At 36.4% G+C, this 18,729-nt stretch overlaps 2 long non-coding RNA genes across 3 annotated transcripts in view; one reads left to right on the top strand and one right to left on the bottom strand.

Moving 5' to 3' along the window:
• The first annotated feature begins 268 nt into the window (after window positions 1–268).
• LOC123386058 overlaps window positions 269–18,729 on the top strand; it is a 39,808-nt gene continuing 21,347 nt past the window's right edge. Inside the window, exons 1-2 of one of the 2 annotated variants that reach the window (XR_006599558.1) lie at window positions 269–328; window positions 18,150–18,280. This is a non-coding gene — a long non-coding RNA (uncharacterized LOC123386058). Of the gene's footprint in view, window positions 329–10,746; window positions 10,777–18,149; window positions 18,281–18,729 lie in introns of those variants that run through there. The other variant, XR_006599559.1, reaches the window with a different exon arrangement.
• LOC109500820 overlaps window positions 17,643–18,729 on the bottom strand; it is a 278,313-nt gene continuing 277,226 nt past the window's right edge. The window contains exon 5 of the long non-coding RNA XR_002743068.2: window positions 17,643–18,197. This is a non-coding gene — a long non-coding RNA (uncharacterized LOC109500820). The remainder of the gene's footprint in view (window positions 18,198–18,729) is intronic.

Raw genomic sequence — 18,729 nt, forward strand, 5'->3', positions numbered from 1 at the left:
TTTATAGTGTCATTGACTAAATTTGCATTATTCCTCAGTATTTTAAAAATTATTCCTAAATTATTACACATACCTGCATATGATTATTATATATAATGTTATTATATTTTTTTGTTTACTTATTTATTTTGTGAGAAAGATCATGCACACAATAGCAGGGGAGGGGCAGAGAGAGAGGGAGAGAGAGAATTCCAAGAAGGCTCTGTGCTGACATCACAGAGCCCGATGTGGGGCTTGAACTTAGGAATGTCAGATCATGACCTGAGGTGAAATCAAGAGCCAGGAGCTTAGCCAACTGAGCCACCCAGATGCCTCTATATACATATATGTAAATAGTTTTAATTTATATTCTGGTATGGTGAATCTGAATCTTTGAATATAAATTGGAAGTAGTTGCTTTTATTGGTTATATATTCATATATAGAATTTATTATGCCATATTTTTAAAACTCAGAGGAGCAGTGTATATGGGGATTGAAAATAAAATGTGAAATTTGGAATGAAGACATTAATATACCTATTCTAATGTTTTGACTGCAAAAACAAGAAAACTCCAACTCCACAGGCTCAAATAATAAGGAAGTATTCATTTTCATATAATAAGATTCAAGAAAAAGTATGCTCCAGAATTGATTAATTTAACAACACAATCACATCATCATGGTCCCAAATTATCACCTTCTTTCCATCCTACCACCTTCAACAGGTTACATTTGTCCTTAGGTTGCAGCTCCTATAACCACAAGATCACAGATACAGATTATACACATAAAATACAGATATGACAATGTCCATCAGACAAAGAGGAATTACCTCTTTTGAACCTTGTAAGACTAAAGGAACAATTTCAAACAATCTCTCAACAGATGTTTTTATTTATCTCATTGGCGAGGATTATATCACATGCCCATACTAAACCAATCACTAGCAACAAGAATAGGCTACAAAAATGGGCTTGTTAAGCTATCTATAATTTACCCTTAAAATTTCAATTGGCTTCCCTACTCTGAATAGAAAAAAGAGGGAGAGGGAAAACCTCAAACTCATTTGTGACTGCAACTGTTAGGGGGATAATGGTTTCTGGAAAAAAATAATAATATCTGCTACTCAGTATTTTATTCATGAAAAATAGTTCTGCATTAGCCTCTCAACTGCAATGGAACTTTAAAAATATACGTGATTACAAATAATGTTTTATTACATTCATGAAACAAAAAAATTACTTTTTCCAAAAGTGGCTAGGAATTATATAAAATAGTTGAGTGATATCTATAAAGTAATATGATTTTGAAACTACAGGTGATAAATATTATCCCAGCCCCTGGTTAACCTTGCACAGGAGAATTCTTATTGTGAGAAGAATGAGTTTTCAGTTTGAGTATTAATTTAGTTCAGGAGCTTAGATATCAAGTAATATTATAAAAGTTATGTGGCTTATGGGCTTACAGAAATTGTTCAACATGAACTGTTGGATGAAATTGTCTAATTGTAGTGACATCCATATTTTCCTTATAATTAGGGACATAATTTATTATCTAGAGAAAGTTTCCTTTTGTGATGTTTTTAATTTAACCAAAGACTATTTGTGAATAAAATATTTAGAAATCAAAGCAAATACTGAGGAAATGGTAATACAGAAAGGGGTGAAATAAGGATACAGGGCTGGGAGAAATTTCACAGAGCTTTTATGTGTATTTAATCTATGATTGTTTATCTAATTGGTCTATATTTTGCTTATCATACTATTAATTTATAAATCCACTTATAGTTATTTATTGAATATCATGGTACACTGTGGAACTTCATAAGATTACTCAATAGCTATACTTAAGTATTTGGAGGTAATAAAGTTAACCATTTTAGAGAATATCAGCTATCCTTGTAGCATGATCTTCATTATCATCTTCATCATGAAGTGTGGCATATATTTCAGAGGGAAAGATGGATTTGCCTTTGGGGAGTTATACCACTATTCCATTAAAAATACTTTTGTGAATATATTTAAATATAAGTCAAGTCCATCTATCATATTTTAGATAACTCCGAAGAAAGAGGGGCATGTTCTGTTTCCAGTAATGAAATGTATATTATAATTTTTTAGTGTAAATATATTTTAACATTTTTTTTCCAAATGATGATTTTAGTTTAGACTGGCAGATTGACCCCAAAAGCTTGGTGTGTGTGTGTGTGTGTGTGTGTGTGTGTGTGTGTGTGTGTGTGGAGGGGGGGGGTGTATGTGTGTGTTTTCTTTGCTGGTTTGTTTCTGTTTACAGAAAGTATGCATTTTGAGGGGCGCCTGGGTGGCTCAGTCGGTTAAGCATCTGACTTTGGCTCAGGTCATGATCTCACGGTTCATGAGTTCAAGCCCCTCATCACATCGGGCTCTGTGCTGACAGCTCAGAGCCTGGAGCCTGCTTCTGATTCTGTGTCTCCCTCTCTCTCTGCCCCTCTCCTGTTCACACTGTCTCTCTCTGTCTCTCAAAAATAAATAAATGCAAAAAAAAATTTTTTTAAAGAAAGTATGCATTTTGAGAGAGGTGTGTGTGTGTGTGTGTGTGTGTGTGTGTGTGTGTGTTTATGTATTTAATTCTGGTCACGTTAGGAAGAGGTTTTTAAGAAACACTAGAGACATTTCCAGAACGTGCACTGGCTTCATTTTTCTTTACTTCTGGCTCAAGAAAATAATATCAAAGAGACTGCACCGACTTAGTACTGCACTACCGGAACTACTGTCACTTACATCTAAAGAATTCACCCATTAAAAATATATCAGTATCTATTGTCATTGTGTAATGAGTTTTGGAGGTCTGATCACTGCATGTGAGTGGAAAAGGAAGATCTTTAAGGAAGACCTGTGCCAAGAATTCTGGTGAGTGGAAATGGGACAGGAATGAAACAACTATAGACAGAACATTGGTACATTTGTGACAAAATGTCGAAGTTTCAGTGACATTAAAATGAAATTAATCACTAGAAGGTGAGGAGTGGAGGCTGTTGGAGATTTGAGGAGAGTGAAAATATACAAGATTTTGCAAAGCTATTAGCACATGGAAGAGAATGTTGATAAGATAAGAAATATATATACAAATATGCACATGGACATTTATATCATGCTTACAATTTTAAAGAGATTTCCAATATATGAAAAAGGTCTTTGATTTTTTGTTGTTGTTGTCAAACTGGATGTAGTATTAAGTGTGCATTTTCTGAGTTCTGTCTTAAAGGAAATGGCTTTTCAAAATAAAATGCTTCATGCAAAAATTAGGCATGATTACACAGAAGAGTCATAATTTACTTGTTATTATACAGCCTAGTGCTTAAAGTGGGAGTACAGGAAGTCAGACTATTTTGAGAATTATAATTCTTGGTGAAAGATTCTGGAGCAAAAAATTTAAAGGAGCAGATTTATCTGAATACATAGAAATGTTTAGTACACAATCCAGGAATTACCTTTTTATGTCCATTCAATTTTATTTTTCATCCAGTGGATTTCACTAAAGCAAGGCATTTAGAGTTATGCCCCTACTGAAGTTTATTTGAAACAGCTATATTTTCTTTAGATGCCGTGTAATGCCAGAGCACTCGGATGTAGAGTCCTGAAGGGTTGCAGGATGCATGTGAAAAGATGCAGTGCATCTGGGGAACTGTGACTGCTGGTGAGAGACATGTGAGGGTCGGTGGAAAGAACAGGTACCTATTTTCAACATTTGTTCGTCCACTGTGGCAGAGCTGAATATGAGCACCAGTCTACAAATGTGTATTATAGCAATTGCCTGCTTAAGAAATCTAGATAATTTAAAAAATGGCATAGTTTAATTAAAGACTAGTAAATAAGGAGATTTAGCAAGAAATTAATGGTGAAAATTTTAGGAAAGGTTTACATTGGCAGAAATACCTAGAATTAGGTATTAGCCCCTAATTAGCAGAAATATTCTATGTACCATTTTACTCAATGTTGCCCCCTCTGCTGTGAACATATTTTCATTCTCACCCAGAAAGAGTTCCAGGATATTACCAGTAATCTATATATGTTCCATCATCTATATACTGCCTAACATCATTCACTTGGTATACACTAAACAAATTGAAATAAATATTTAGAAGCATAATTCATTACGTATCCCCATTTTACAATTGAGTATAATAATGTCTTCCCATCCAGAAGGCAAGTGCCCCGGAAAATTAGTTTATTGAGTTCCCCTACAGGGATTTTTTTATGTGACATGTCAATTTATTCCTGTATTATATCACTTAACTGTGGCTACCAATGATTGTGATAGCCTTCTCAAAGCTTTTTGGTGACAGTTGTAATAAAATGACAAACGTTATTTATTTGCTCTGGTACTCAGTCATGGGTTTCTTGGTAACTGGTAGGAGAATGATTTGAGTTCAGTAATCAGAATCCTGACTCCTGCTAAGTTAGGCTGTGGTCATTGAACTAAAACTACACCACCGACCTTCTACTTTTTCTTATTTAATATATTACAAGGACACTCCTTAGAACAGACCCTAGTTTGAATGCTTCCCGTAAGTTCCCTGGAAATGCTCATATTTGGATTGAATCATAAGGATATGAACCCAGATCATCACAAGAAACACCTGCCATCACTGAATAAATAGCCAAGTGTTATGCTCCTGGAAACTCTTTAGGGCTTTGCATTCAGAAGTGGCAGTGGATAGGGAGAATCAGAAGAATATGCTTCTCAAAGTTATGAAGGAGATGAATTGGACAACTCTTTTTTAAAGGGCAACATTCAAGAACAAAAACTACATTTGAAGATAATGAAAGTTTAGATCATATGGGAAATATTGGAAAACACTTTTTGATAGTGGGTAATCAACTAGAATTGGATATCTCAGGCAACAACGGAAGCTATGAAGCATGAATACATACAGATCAATTTGGAAGGAGAAATCATTACAGGCTAATATTTTGCTGGTGTGCTATCACAGAGAGCTTTTAATTTTTTTCCTATAAAATTAAATATTTCTAAATATTGCTTCAGTTTTTAAAAAATTATATATATATATATATATATATATATATATATATATACTATCACAAAAATTTTCATTTACTAAATTCAGTAATTTTTTTTCTGAAATGTTTAGAGAGTAGCAATACTTCTCTATGAAAGTCCTACCTTATGTGTCTCCTTTATTTTATCCATCTCCCTAAGAACCTGATTTACACATTATTAATAACATTTTCTTCAAAGTATTTAACACAATCCAGCTAACCCAGATCCTAGTTCCTGCCCTCAAAGTGAATGGGATACAGCTACTACAGTTGCCATTTCTTTATTCTCTCCAATAAGTGTTTTATTTCATTCACAATTATTACCTACATTTACAAGTTTACCTGACTCTAGCATCCTGTTTATTCAAAATCTCATTCCTTAACTCTTTACTGTATGTAGTAGTTTCCTATAGTCTATGTTATTTAGTTAGATAGTTATTTTAAAGAGAGAGCACCAGCAGGAGAGAGAAGCAGAGGGAAAGAGAAAATGAGAGAGAGAGAGAGAGAGAGAGCAAGCTAGAGAGAGAGAGAGACTGAGAATCTTAAGCAGTCTCCACACTCAGCGCAGAGCCTGATGCAGGGCTCGATCTCACGACCCTGGGATCATGACCTGAGCTGAAATTAAGAGTCCATCACTCAGTCTACTGAGCCACCCAGGTGACCTTCTATAGTCTAGTTTAGTTGATCGGATCCTTAGATATATTTTAGTCATCTTTTTAGAGGAAAATGAGATCATTACAATATATTTCATCAGAGTTATCACTTATAGATATGCAAGTTGAGTGCTGAAATACTTCATAGCCAGTATGTAGCAATCCTCCATTTAATATAGATTTTTAATACAGTTGCTCAGGTGTCTTAGATATATTGTTATTTTCTTGATATCAGTTTAATTCTAATTCTGAGTCCTTGTTCTGCCAGATGGGTGAGATATTCAATCTGTTAACCCAGATTCTCCTATAGTATTTGACATAGAGCCATGGTAACAAGGAGGAATCTGTGCTGGATAGTAGTCCACCTTGGCTCCAACTGAGATGTCCATTGTACAGTCTGTAAAACCATCTAGGCTATAAGCTCTGTCGTTTCCAGGCCGACTTCTGGATTTCAGTGCCCACAATTCAGCCTCTGAAGACACATCACACAGTCATCCCTCTGTTTCCTCCCAAGTGTTATGCACCCCAAATATGTGCCACAGTATGTGGACATTACTCTCTCTCTCCCATCACCTCTATCCCCCTTCTCAATTTTTTACTTCTCTGTTATCTCTGGAAATTTTATTCTTTCCCTATCCTGTTGCCCTTGGAAGTACAAGAATATATTCCAGAACACCCCCCTTGGTAAGTTTAGATTTCTACAAAAATCAGGAAGAAAAACTCCGGGCAACTACTGCTTTCTGCTCTGCCAAAAATGCCTAACATAAATGCAGAAGGCATGGGTATACGCTTGGAAATAAGAAGAAGTAGGGAATAGGGAGAAATACAGAAATATACATTCTTACCTCAGCAAATTTCCCTAATAGGTAAACAAATAGCTTAGGCTTTAAAGAAACTTTTATTTTCAGGCTCATGATTTCACACAGGTAAGATATATTGATAAGGCAAATGAGGTCTATGCAATACTGTGTGACTTACACAAGGTCATCTAGGGAAAACTGTTGATCAAATTGGTCATGCCCTCATGAAGTTTACAAGATAGTGGAGGAAATAAATATCAAAGATATAGAAATACCCTTGATAAGGAAAAGAATGGTATGAAAGGATGCAGTTTGATGTAGAGACATAAATCCTATTTTGGGCTGTGTGGTACTTTACTACTAGTGATTTAAAACATTATATAAACTGCATGTCCTAACACAATGCAAATTTGTTTTTGAAAGTCTTGTGGGTTAAAAGTTCAGCACAAGTCATAGTAGGCTAAAGTCAAGGTACTGACAGGGCCATGCTCCTTTCTGGAGGCTCTAGTGCAGAATCCATTTCCATGAACTTTACAATTTTTAAGCGACACCTTATATTCCATGGTGATCCCCTTCCTCTATCTTCAAAGCTAGCAACATTGCATCTCTCTGTCCATTTCTCCATAATCATACCATAGTCAGAAAAGCTTCTCAGCTTTTAAGTATTCATGCGATTACATTGGACCCATCTGGATGAATCCAGAGTAATTTCCCCATATCAATATCATCAACATAATCACATCTGCAAAGTTCTTTCACAGTGTAAGGTAACATAGTCACAGCTCCCAGAAATTAGGTTGTGGACAAACTGGAGGTTAGGAAGCATTATTGTGCCTACAAAAGAATAATTGAGTTTAAGTTATCTTTGAGACAGAATTGTATCTGTATTTTTTAACTATGTTTAAAAATCTCTGCTGTTTTAAAAATGAAACATATTGAGTCTCTCTAAGCAGAGTTTTCAAAATGGCTTACTGGCATCATTCAATTGATTTTAAGCTTTGAGCATGGGAATATTTTCAGGAAGGATGAAAATTAATTTCCTGGACACCACTAAATATTTTGATTAGAGCTCAAGAGGATGAAACCATTGACTTAACAAGTTTCATATGGATAGAGCAATGATCTTTAATCCTTATTTTATTTTTTAAATGGAATTTAAACTAGTATGTTTCAAACAGTAATATTAAGCCCTAAAGATCTCATTTTTCTGTTGAGCATGGTGTGTCAATGTGGGCTCTTAGGAAATGACTTACAATGGGGTACTTAAAGCTGGATTCAAACCTAAACAATTCAGGGAAGAATTAGCAATTAAGACCCTACTTCTATGAGTTCACATGTTGAGGGCATGAATGGTAACCCCTATAAAGACTTGACAACTCATCTGAAGTATAAGGATGAAAGACTTAAGAAAATGTGAGAGTAGTATTTGTCACTGAAATAAACTGTGATGGATATCTAAGTCAGTTAAAGTGTTTTTATTTTTTAAACAAATCGTTATTCCTGAGCAAAAACATATTTCTTGTCAAAATACACATAATCATAGCATTAAATATAATATAGGTAGGAGAAATGTTATCTCTAATGACCTCACAGAAAAACAAAATGTGTTATAAAATATCACTTGAGAAGTGATACAAATATGCTTTGAATACACATTCAAACGAAGTTTAAAGTTTACACATTTAAATAATGTTCAGTTTCTAGAAATGTTAGGACAAGGTTTAAATAATTTATGGAACAAAGGAAAATGCATTTTATAAAATATTATTTAAAAAATATTTTTCCTTAAAGCATATAACTAAACTGAGCAACTTAACCTGAAGTATAAATGCTTAAACGGTGCTAAATCATTTTGGGGAAAATGTTGACATAAAAGGAAATAAATGGTACTAGTATAAAAAAAATCACATTATTTTGAACAGTAAAGAAAATAAAAAATAGTGTAATATAGTAATAAATTGTTTCATCTATTAGAAATAATCTATATACAAGAATATGTCCAAATTATCACCCAGACAGTAACAACTCATTGATTTTAAGCAAATACAAGTGAAGGGCTTAAAAATTCTATTAACATAAATTATATTCCAAAATATTTTAATGCTTTAGAAAGTAACCAGAAGTGTATTATATACGGTAGTTTTACAGTGTAGGTACTTTAGGTAATCAAAATACAGCCATAACTGGGGTACTATGTTAAAGCTTTCTAATTCTAAACATATAGAGCCCTTCAACACTGCCAAATTAGATTCGTATGGCACTTTTTAAACAGTCAAGCTTCCAATAATACAGGGAATATTTATGAAATTAATACAGGAACCATAACATTGGTTTGCACTTTTGGCATGTAGATGTACTAGAGATTTTACAATAAACATGAAGAAGATTATTTATTTATTTAATTTTAGGTTTTCTCTGAAATTTGTCTGATTCTTTTTTTTTTTTCATAATTAGAAGGGTTATAGGTTTTGGGAAAGGAGACCACAGAGAAAAAGTGCCATTTCATCACAGCATATCATGAGTGCGTATGATCACTGTGACTTAATACTGTAGATGTTTACTTTGATCTTCTGACTAAAGCACTATTTTCCAGGTTTCCACACCTCAAGTTTATTTTTTCTCCTTTTTCATACCATACTGTTTAAAATGAAGTCAGTATGATGTGGCAATGAGAAAGAATGAAATATGGCCCTTTGTAGCAACGTGGATGGAACTGGAGAGTGTTATGCTACGTGAAATAAGCCATACAGAGAAAGACAGATACCATATGTTTTCACTCTTATGTGGATCCTGAGAAACTTAACAGAAACCCATGGGGGAGGGGAAGGAAAAAAAAAAAGAGGTTAGAGTGGGAGAGAGCCAAAGCATAAGAGACTCTTAAAAACTGAGAACAAACTGAGGTTGATGGGGGGTGGGAGGGAGGGGAGGGTGGGTGATAGGTATTGAGGAGGACACCTTTTGGGATGAGCACTGGGTGTTGTATGGAAACCATTTTGACAATAAATTTCATATAATAAAAAATAAAAAAAAATTTTAAAAAGAAAAAATTGAAATCAGTATGTAGAATGTACACTTAAGGGTTACGGGATTAAACTCCACCTCCTTGAGGGCAGAATATCTGCATAAATTATTAAAAATTATTCCACATAAGAAATTTATCTCTTTTCTTCCAAGTATCTATTTTACAAAAATGTATCAATACGGACTCATGGATATTAATTTTATACTTCTGGTTATAATCCATACTACTTTATTTGGTGGCTCATATTGTTAATTGCTGGGATATAGGACAATTGACTTTGTTGTTATCCTTGTATCTTGCAGCCTTGTGATATGCCCTTAATAGTTCCAGGGAGTTTTCTTTACTGATTCTTTGGTATTTTCTTCATGGATAATCATGTCATCTGTGGTAGCTTTATGTCAAACTTTCAAATCCATAAATTCCAATTACTTCTTGTCTCATTCACTAACTAGGACTTCCAATGCAATTTTGAATAGGGGTGTTGGGAAAGGATAACCTTGCTTTAATGCCAATCTTAAAGAAAAAGTGTCGTTTCTTACAATTAAATGTGACCTTAGCTATAGTGTTTTTTTTTAATGTTACTTATCAAGTTTAGGAAGTTACCCTCGATTCCTAGCTTGTTCACAGTTTTTATTATGAATGGGTGTTGGATTTTGTCAAATGCTTTTTCTGCATCTATCGATACGAGCATATATTTTTTTTCTTTAGTCTGATGTATTGTGTGGTTTGATTTTCAAATTTTGAAACAGTCTTGTAAACCTGGAATAAATATCAGCTAATCATGATGTATAAATTTTTCTACATTCTTGGATTTGACCTGCTAATATTTTGTTGAGGTTTTTTTTTACATCTATATTCTTGAGAACTATTGGCCTGTAGTTTCCCTTTCTTGTAATATGGCTTACTTTCTTATAATTAGGCTTACTGTATTTTTGGTTTTTTTTTCCTATTTTTAAAAAATGTTTATTTACTTATTTTGAGAGAGAGTGCTAGCAGGGGAGGAGCAGAGAGAGAAAGAGAGAAGGAGATAAGGAATCCCAAGAGGGCTCCACTCTTTCAGTGCAGAGCTCAACGCATAGGTCTATCCCATGATAGATCTCGAGTTCATGACCTGAGCTGAAATCAAGAGTAGGACGCTTAACCACTGAGCCACCCTATTTGTCTCTTTTCTTTAGGGGAAAACTGAGATTATTGATTTTAGATGTTTCTCCTTTCCTTAAATATGTGTTTAACACTATAACTTTCTCTCAGCAGCAATTTCACTGCATTCCACAAATATAGGTAAGTTATATTTTCATTTTCACGTAGATTAAAATACTTTTAATTTCTCTTGAGACTTTAACCTATGTATTATTTAGAATTGTGCTGTTAAATTTTTAAACATTTGGGGATTTTTAGCTTGATTTCTTATTTCTTATTGATTTCTAGTTTAATTCCATTGTGGTCTTCAACATACATTATATGATTTCTGTTTTGTTAAATATGTTAGGATGTGTTTTCTGGCCCACTACATTGTATCTTGATGAATGTTCCACAGGAGCTTGAGAAGAATGTGTATTCTGTTGTCAGATGGAGTATTCTATAAATATCAATCAGATCAAGTTAGTTAAGACTGCTGTTTAGATTAGGTCAATTCGTTCCTTACTGATTTTTCTGCTTGCTTATCTATCACTTACTAAAAGAGAGATGTGGATATCTCAACTGTAATAGTGTTAACCTCTATTTCTCCTTGCAGTTTTATCAGCTTTTGCCTCACAAATTTTGATACTCTGTGGTGAGGTATAAACACATTAAAGGTTTTTATGGTTTGGGGAGAATTATCATTTAGAACGCCTCTCTTTATTGCTAATATATTTTTTTTATTCTGAAGTTGGTTTTTTCTATAATTGATATAACTACTCTTTCTCCTTATTGGTGTTAGCATAGTATGTATTTTTCTATCCCTTAATTTTTTAAGTGATTAAAATCTATTTTTAGAGCAGTTTTAGGATCACAGAAACATTTAGTGGAAATTACAGTGAGTTTGCATAAATCCATTGTGCCTGCACATGCTTACTTTTTCTCAATACTGACATCCCATGCCACACACACTGTTACATTTGTTATAACTGATGAATCTACACTGACCTGTCATTATCTCATCAAGTCCCTAGTTTACATTAGGGCTCATTATTGGAGTTGTACATTCATTGGATTTGTGCAAATATGTATCCACCATTGCAGTATTATAGAGATGAGCTTTTATGTTCTAAACATTCTCTGTGCTCTATTTTTCCTACCCCCTCCAACCCCTGGCGATCTACGTTGAGAAGTTGAAGCTGGTATATTAAATTAAGAATATGCAGATCATGAGTAGATACAAGCGACCCACAGGATGCAGCAGGTAGCCCCCCTCAGCATCCAAGCTCCCACTTTGTGGAAGTGAAACCAACAGGGTCTTTTGGGTTGAAGATACAGTTTCAATATGCTCACACAAAGGAAGTAGAGTCACAAGACTTATTACTCACAGATCCCAGAATTGAAAGGGCACAAATTAACTGGGGGAAGGGCAATCCTCCATCCCAGGCCTGGAGAAAACGGGAGCTATAGCATGAGGTGGCACACACATATCACTTGTAAGGTAGTTAGGGCAAAGTGAATTTATTTTTATTATTGAAGTATAGTTGATGCACAATGTTACATTCGTTTCAGATGTACAACAGTGATTCAACAACTCTGTATGTTAAGCCATGCTCACCATAAGTGTAGCCACCATCAATCACCATGTGATGATATTACAATACTATTGACTATGTCTCCAATGCTGTAACTTTCATCTCTGTGATTTATTCATTCCATAACTGGAAGCCTATACTTCCCCCACCCCACTCCTCTCTGGCAACCACCAGTTTATTCTTTGTATTTATGGGATTATTTCTGCTTTTATTTGGTCTTTTTGTTGATTTGTTGTTATTTAGATTCCACATATAAGTGAAATCATATGGTATTTGTCTGACATTATTTCATTTAGCATAATACTCTCTAGGTTTATCCATGTTGTCATAAATGGCAAGATTTCATCTTTTTATGGCTAATATCCTATTGTGTTTGTATATGTGTATATGTATACATACATGTACATACCACTTCTTTATCCACTCATCTATGGGTTGACACTTAAATTGCTTTCCTATCTTGGCTATTGTATATAATGCTGCTATTAAAATGGGAGTAGCATATCTTTTCAAATTAATATTTTTATTTTCTTTGGGTAAATAACAACAGTGGAATTACTGGATCATATGTTATTTCTTTTTTAATTTTTTGAGGAATCTCCATACTATTTTCCAGAGTGGCTACACCAATTTCCATTCCTACTGACAGTGCATGAGGGTTCTTTTTTTCTTTTATTCACATTCTCACCAACATTTGTTATTTCTTATATTTTTTATTTTAGCTATTCTGAGAGGTGTTAGGTGATATCTGATTATGGTTTTGATTTGCATTTCCCTGATGATGAGTGATGTTGAGCATCTTTTCATGTGTCTATTAGCCATCTGTATGTCTTCTTTAGAAAAGTGTCTATTCAGGTCCTCTGCCCATTTTTAAATCAGTTATTTTTTTCATGTAGAATTGTATAAGTTCTTATATGTTTTGGATATTAACCTCTTATTGGATCTATCCTTTGCAAATATCTTCTCCCATTCCATAGATTGTCTCTTCATTTTGTTGGTTTTCTTCACTGTTCAAATTGTGTTTCCCAATAGTTTATTTTTGCTTTTTTACCTCCTTGCTTAAGGAGAAATATTCATAAATATATTGCTATATTTATAAATATAATGTCTAAGAGATTACTGCCTATGTTTCCTTTTAGGAATTTTATGGCTTCAGGTCACATTTAGGTCTTTGATTTAAGTGTTTGTGCATGGTGTCAGAAAATAGTCTAGCTTTCTAAGCACCAATTATTACAGAGGATTTCTTTTCCCCATTGTATATTCCCCATTGTATCCTTCTTTGTTGTGGATTAATTGACCATGTAAGCATGGGTTAATTTCAGGGCTCTCTATTCTGTTCTATTCACCTACATGTCTGTTTTTCTGCCGGTGCCATATTGTTTTGATTGCTAGAGGTTTGCGTTATATTTTTAAATCTGGGATTGTGATGCGTCCAGCTTTGCTCTTTTTCAAGATTGCTGTGGTTCTTCAGGGTCTTTTGCAGTTCCTTACACATTTTAGAATTCATGTGGCAATTGTAAGTGGATTTCTCTTTCTGCTACTTTATTATTAGTGTATAGAACTGAAACAGATTTCTATACATTGATTTTGTATCCTGCCACTTCACTGAATTCATTTATTACCTCTAATAGTTTTTTTGGTGTCTGCAAATAATGACTGTTTTACTTTCTCACCAATTTGTCTGATTGTTGTGGCTTAGACTTTTAGTACTATGTTGAATATAAGTGGTGAGAGTGGATGTCCTTGTCTTGTTCCTTATCAGGGGAAATCTCTCAGAGTTTCACTATTGAGTATGATGTTTGCTGTGTTTTTTTTTTTTTTTACATATAGCCTTTATTGTGTTGAGGTGTGCTCCTTCTAAACCTACTTTGAGAGTTTTGATCATGAACAGATGTTGAATTTTGTCAAATGCTTTTTCTGCATTTATTGAAATGCCCATATGGTTTTGTCCTTCTTCTTGTTAATGTCTTTTTGTCTATTCTGTTTTTGTCCATTTGAGTAAAGTAAAAATGGCTTGTTAACGTCCTCTTGTTCATTACGTTGATATTGATTTGTGAATACTGAACCACCCTTACATCCCTGGAGTAAATCATTTGATTGTAGTGAATTTTTTTAAATGTATTGTTGGATTTGGTTTGCTAATAGTTTGTTGAGGATTTTTACATCTACGAGGAATGTGGATTAGCAGCCTGGGCAGGGGCTTGGCTCTTCCTTCCTTCCCCTAAACTTGCCCTCAGGAAGGCAGCTAGCAGGGCATCTGTTTGTGCTGAAGTTGCTGACCAAATGTCAGGCCCAGATGGACAGAGACCTCTGAGGAATGCCCACAGGGGGCAGATGGGACCACCACTGGGCTGAAGGAGGAAGAAGCTGTGGGGCCCAGGCAAGGCACTGCGGGCTCAGCTGTGTTCTTCTATCAGTGCCTAGGGCATGGCTGAAGGGGAACGTAAACCATGGCACTTGCCAGCCCTTTAACACAGAGCGAGTTCCACCATTTGGCAGGGTTTTAGGGCTGGTTCTTTTATATTCTAGTTGTCCTTTTAAACTATGGCTTCAGACAAATCTCATAATCCCTTAGTACTATCCCTCCCCACTTTAGCTCAAAGCACTGGGGATGGGGATTCCTTTCATTACTGTGTCTCCATCTCTCTTGCTGTTCCTTATGTGTTCCCTATCTTTTGTTGTGCAGGAGCTGTTCAGTAAGCTTTTACTTTTTCTGGAAGAAGGGCTCTATAAATAGGTATAGATTTGGTGTATCCGTGGAGGAGGTAAGTTCAGGGTCTTCCTCATTGCCATCTTGAACTCTCCTCTCTGGAGGTCACTAATTTTTCATAGGCTTGACTTTAAGTGATTATTTTAATAGGTACCCAGGAAAAGTAAAGCAGGAACTTACAGGGAGCATCCTTAACTAACTGTCCAGACTCTGGGTGTGAACAGGGTTATTATACGGTAAAATGCAGCAACTCAGCCTAGTCATTAATCTTTATGGAAAATCATAGGCACTGTCTGGTGGATATATTAAAAGACACTGGCAGAGTTTTGGTCACCCAGCACAAGAAACATTTGAGGAAAGTAAAAAAATGACTATAAAATGCTGTCTATAACCATCTCTCCACTTGCTGAGGTCTAGACACAAAGATAAGGTTATGGTAGGTATTTGTGTAAGATCATGGAATACTTTCCCCTGTTAGGACATCTTTTGTAAATATGTCCTAATTTGTACGTTATCATTAATATGCATGTGGCACGGGGTACACTTTACAGCACATACACCTTCTTCCTAGGCCAATAAGTAATATAAAGCTAAACAGTTATCCAAAAGTGTCTGTGCAAAGGGTCATGTTGTTGCATTAAGGCTAAGTTTTGGTGTAACAGCCCAATATGTTCAGCCAGGATGGCTGACAGGTTGATGTTTGTTTTCATGATTTGTTGGTGGATTTGCTGTCCCTGTAAGAGATACTAGCAGACCTACTCCTAGTATAATGAAGATGAATACTGCATGCATTTGACATGAGGGGTCAGAAAGCGAGATGGGCTGGAGGTTATGTTCAGTGGCTTTTATGGGTAGTCAGGAAAACTAAAGTATATTGCTATGAACAGGCAGGACTCTCTGGGGCCTGGCACAGAAGCAAACATATACATGTGGTGAATTATACATGTTTGACAGCCCCAAAGCACTGGACAGTGTGATTAGGGAAGCCAAAATAAGTTGGGGTTACCACAAGATGGCTAGGCTTGGATGCCCAGGACCATAGAGATTATGCTCCTTGGGATGAGGTGTAGGCTATATTCATCCATGTGGTTTGGTGCCTGGGCAGATATGGAAGATTATGAATGGCATGTGGGGGTTCCCTCCAGGTGCCACGTACTGTATTGCAAAGTGTCCACATAAAAGCAGTTGAGCACCATACATAGTGACCAGGCAAACTGCAGAAATGCATGGATTGCCTTCTTTGGGGCAAATGGGGACAAGGTCAGTAAATTAAGCTGTGTGGGCCACTACTTCAGGAAATGGCATTTGTTGAACTTGCTAACATCCCCAGTAATTACTATGGCTCCCAAAATGAGCTTCGATATCTGCCCATTGTATAAAAATATTAAGACTATTTAAGTGGTTGAATGGGAGGATTGTGGAATCATGATTAGTGACCAGAGGGAAGGGTGGCGTAGGGAAGTGACCTTATTGTTGTGATCCTGGAGGATGTTATGCTGTGGTAGTGGTAGCATCCACTGCCAAGGAAGGATCCTCCCACCAGAAATTAAATTTACTAACTTGGAGTAGGATGCATATTGTAGGCCAATCTACTGGAATGTGATGAAGTCAAACAGCTAAGTGGGATGTTCAAAGGGGCCGCATAATGTTGTGAGACTCAACACATCCCTTGGCCTTCCAAAGCTCAAAGGTATAGCCCAGAGCAGTTTGGCAATCATGGTACAGCCCCACACTCAAGCCGAAAGACCTACTGTTAGCAAGGGAGTTCTGGGGTAAACACAGAGTCAACTCTGCGAAATGCCAAAGGGGTCATCAGCAGAGAATTTAGATAGACAAGCATTTAGTCCAGCAATCATCAACCACCATGTCACTTCTGTTACTGCAGAAAGCTGTAGAGGCAGCATGTGGATGTGGATGTGTCTTATGATGTTGTGGGCCAGGGTATTGTCATCTCTCTAAATCTTTGTGTCCTGTGTTATCCATGTTGCTATGTCCTGCTGTCATCTCCAGCATTATCACAGGTGGAGGAAGCCTTCCCAGAGAGGGATAGCTCTCCCAGGGAGGGATCAAGGGGTTTAATAGGGTCACAGTAAAGTAACTTGGTCAAGGTACTTTACTTCTCTGACTTAAGTCTTTTCTGTAGATGAGTCTAACAGTTATGATATTGATAATAACTAAAAATGATGGAGCATTTACTATGTGGGATGCCCTGATTAAGGTTTCCTTGCACCATTAAGAGCATTTTCTGGTATGTAAAATTCTAAGTAATTTTGGGGTCCTCAGGTGTTCACCTCACAAATGATTAGATAGTGCTCTACTCTATGACATAGGTTTCTATCCATAAATAGTAAAGGTTGGAAGCACATGTGCAGTCCTGTTTTAAAGAAAAGTTATTTATATTTTCCTGACAATCTAATATTTGGCTCTCTATTAGCAGAGATAAGTCTGAAATACATAAGCCTATCAGCCAATTAGGGTTGCAATTAGAGCAATATAATGGCCAGTGCCTAGAGGTCAAGATGTCAGTGACCATTTGAACAGGACTGGTGGGGGGCGCCTGGGTGGCGCAGTCGGTTAAGCGTCCGGCTTCAGCCAGGTCACGATCTCGCAGTCCGTGAGTTCGAGCCCCGCGTTGGGCTCTGGGCTGATGGCTCATAGCCTGGAGCCTGTTTCCGATTCTGTGTCTCCCTCTCTCTCTCTGCCCCTCCCCCGTTCATGCTCTGTCTCTCTCTGTCCCAAAAATAAATAAACGTTGAAAAAAAAATTAAAAAAAAAAATGAACAGGACTGGTGGTCTTTAAGCATTTGTGCCATTGGTTCCATTTAAAATTGTCCAGGTAGTATCCATGCTTGGTGTCATATCAGGTGCAGCCCCTCTATGGCTGGGCTCCTACACTGGCCATCCCCCAATCTTGGGGTGAAGTTGCAGCTAAGTGCTGTGTGATTCCAATAATTTTCTAGTGTTGCTTCTCTGGGTACGAGGAGAAGCCCCATGACCCAGATGGCACAAAAGTCACAGAGTAAGGCCAGCAGCATCAAGCATCTTCATTTTTATAGTTGTGTACCTTCCTCTTGACCACTCCATGTGATTATGGGGCTGTGGTGGGTCTGCAGCTCATTGGTGGCCTCCTCCAAAGTGGAGTAGGACCAAGTTTTCCAATTGTATCACCATGCTGTCATCTTCTAATGTTATTGGTATCAACAAACCTGAGTGTCTCTTCTTCCTTTTAGAGATCCACACCATTCCTTCAGTGGGGCCAGCTGCAATTATTCCACTCTCTGTGGGAAGATAAGGTCAGGAGAAATGAACTATCTACTAAAGCCACTATACATTGAAATTTCACCTGGAACATATCAAGTGGGTAAGTGTGGTCCAGCAGCAGCGTAGCGGGCCTGTGTTTTTCTAATGGACCAGGACTCTATCTATTACCATGGGGCCATAGCCTATCACCCATCCTCGATTGTGTTGCAATGAATATTGGAAGGTAAACTGATAGGCATTTTAAATTAATTGTTGGGGAAAATGTAAATAACATTATCCTATAAAATAAAGGCATCAGATGTCCCATGATAATAATCATAGGCATCATGGCCAGATGAAGCCAGTTGGTGCAGGGAGATTGGTGGCCATAGGGCCAAGAGTTAAAAGTGATAGTTGCCTCCGGCAGCGAGGAAAGTCCATCACGGAGTCAATCTACTTAAGGAACAAGGATTTTAAAAGATTATTGAGCCATTTAATAATGCCAGAGGCCTGTGTATAGTATGAGAGATGAAAGTTCCATCAGGTGCTCTATAAGAGAGCCCAGTGCTG

The sequence above is a fragment of the Felis catus genome, chromosome B3, assembly GCF_018350175.1.
Source record: "Felis catus isolate Fca126 chromosome B3, F.catus_Fca126_mat1.0, whole genome shotgun sequence".
Classification (NCBI taxonomy): Eukaryota; Metazoa; Chordata; class Mammalia; order Carnivora; family Felidae; genus Felis; species Felis catus.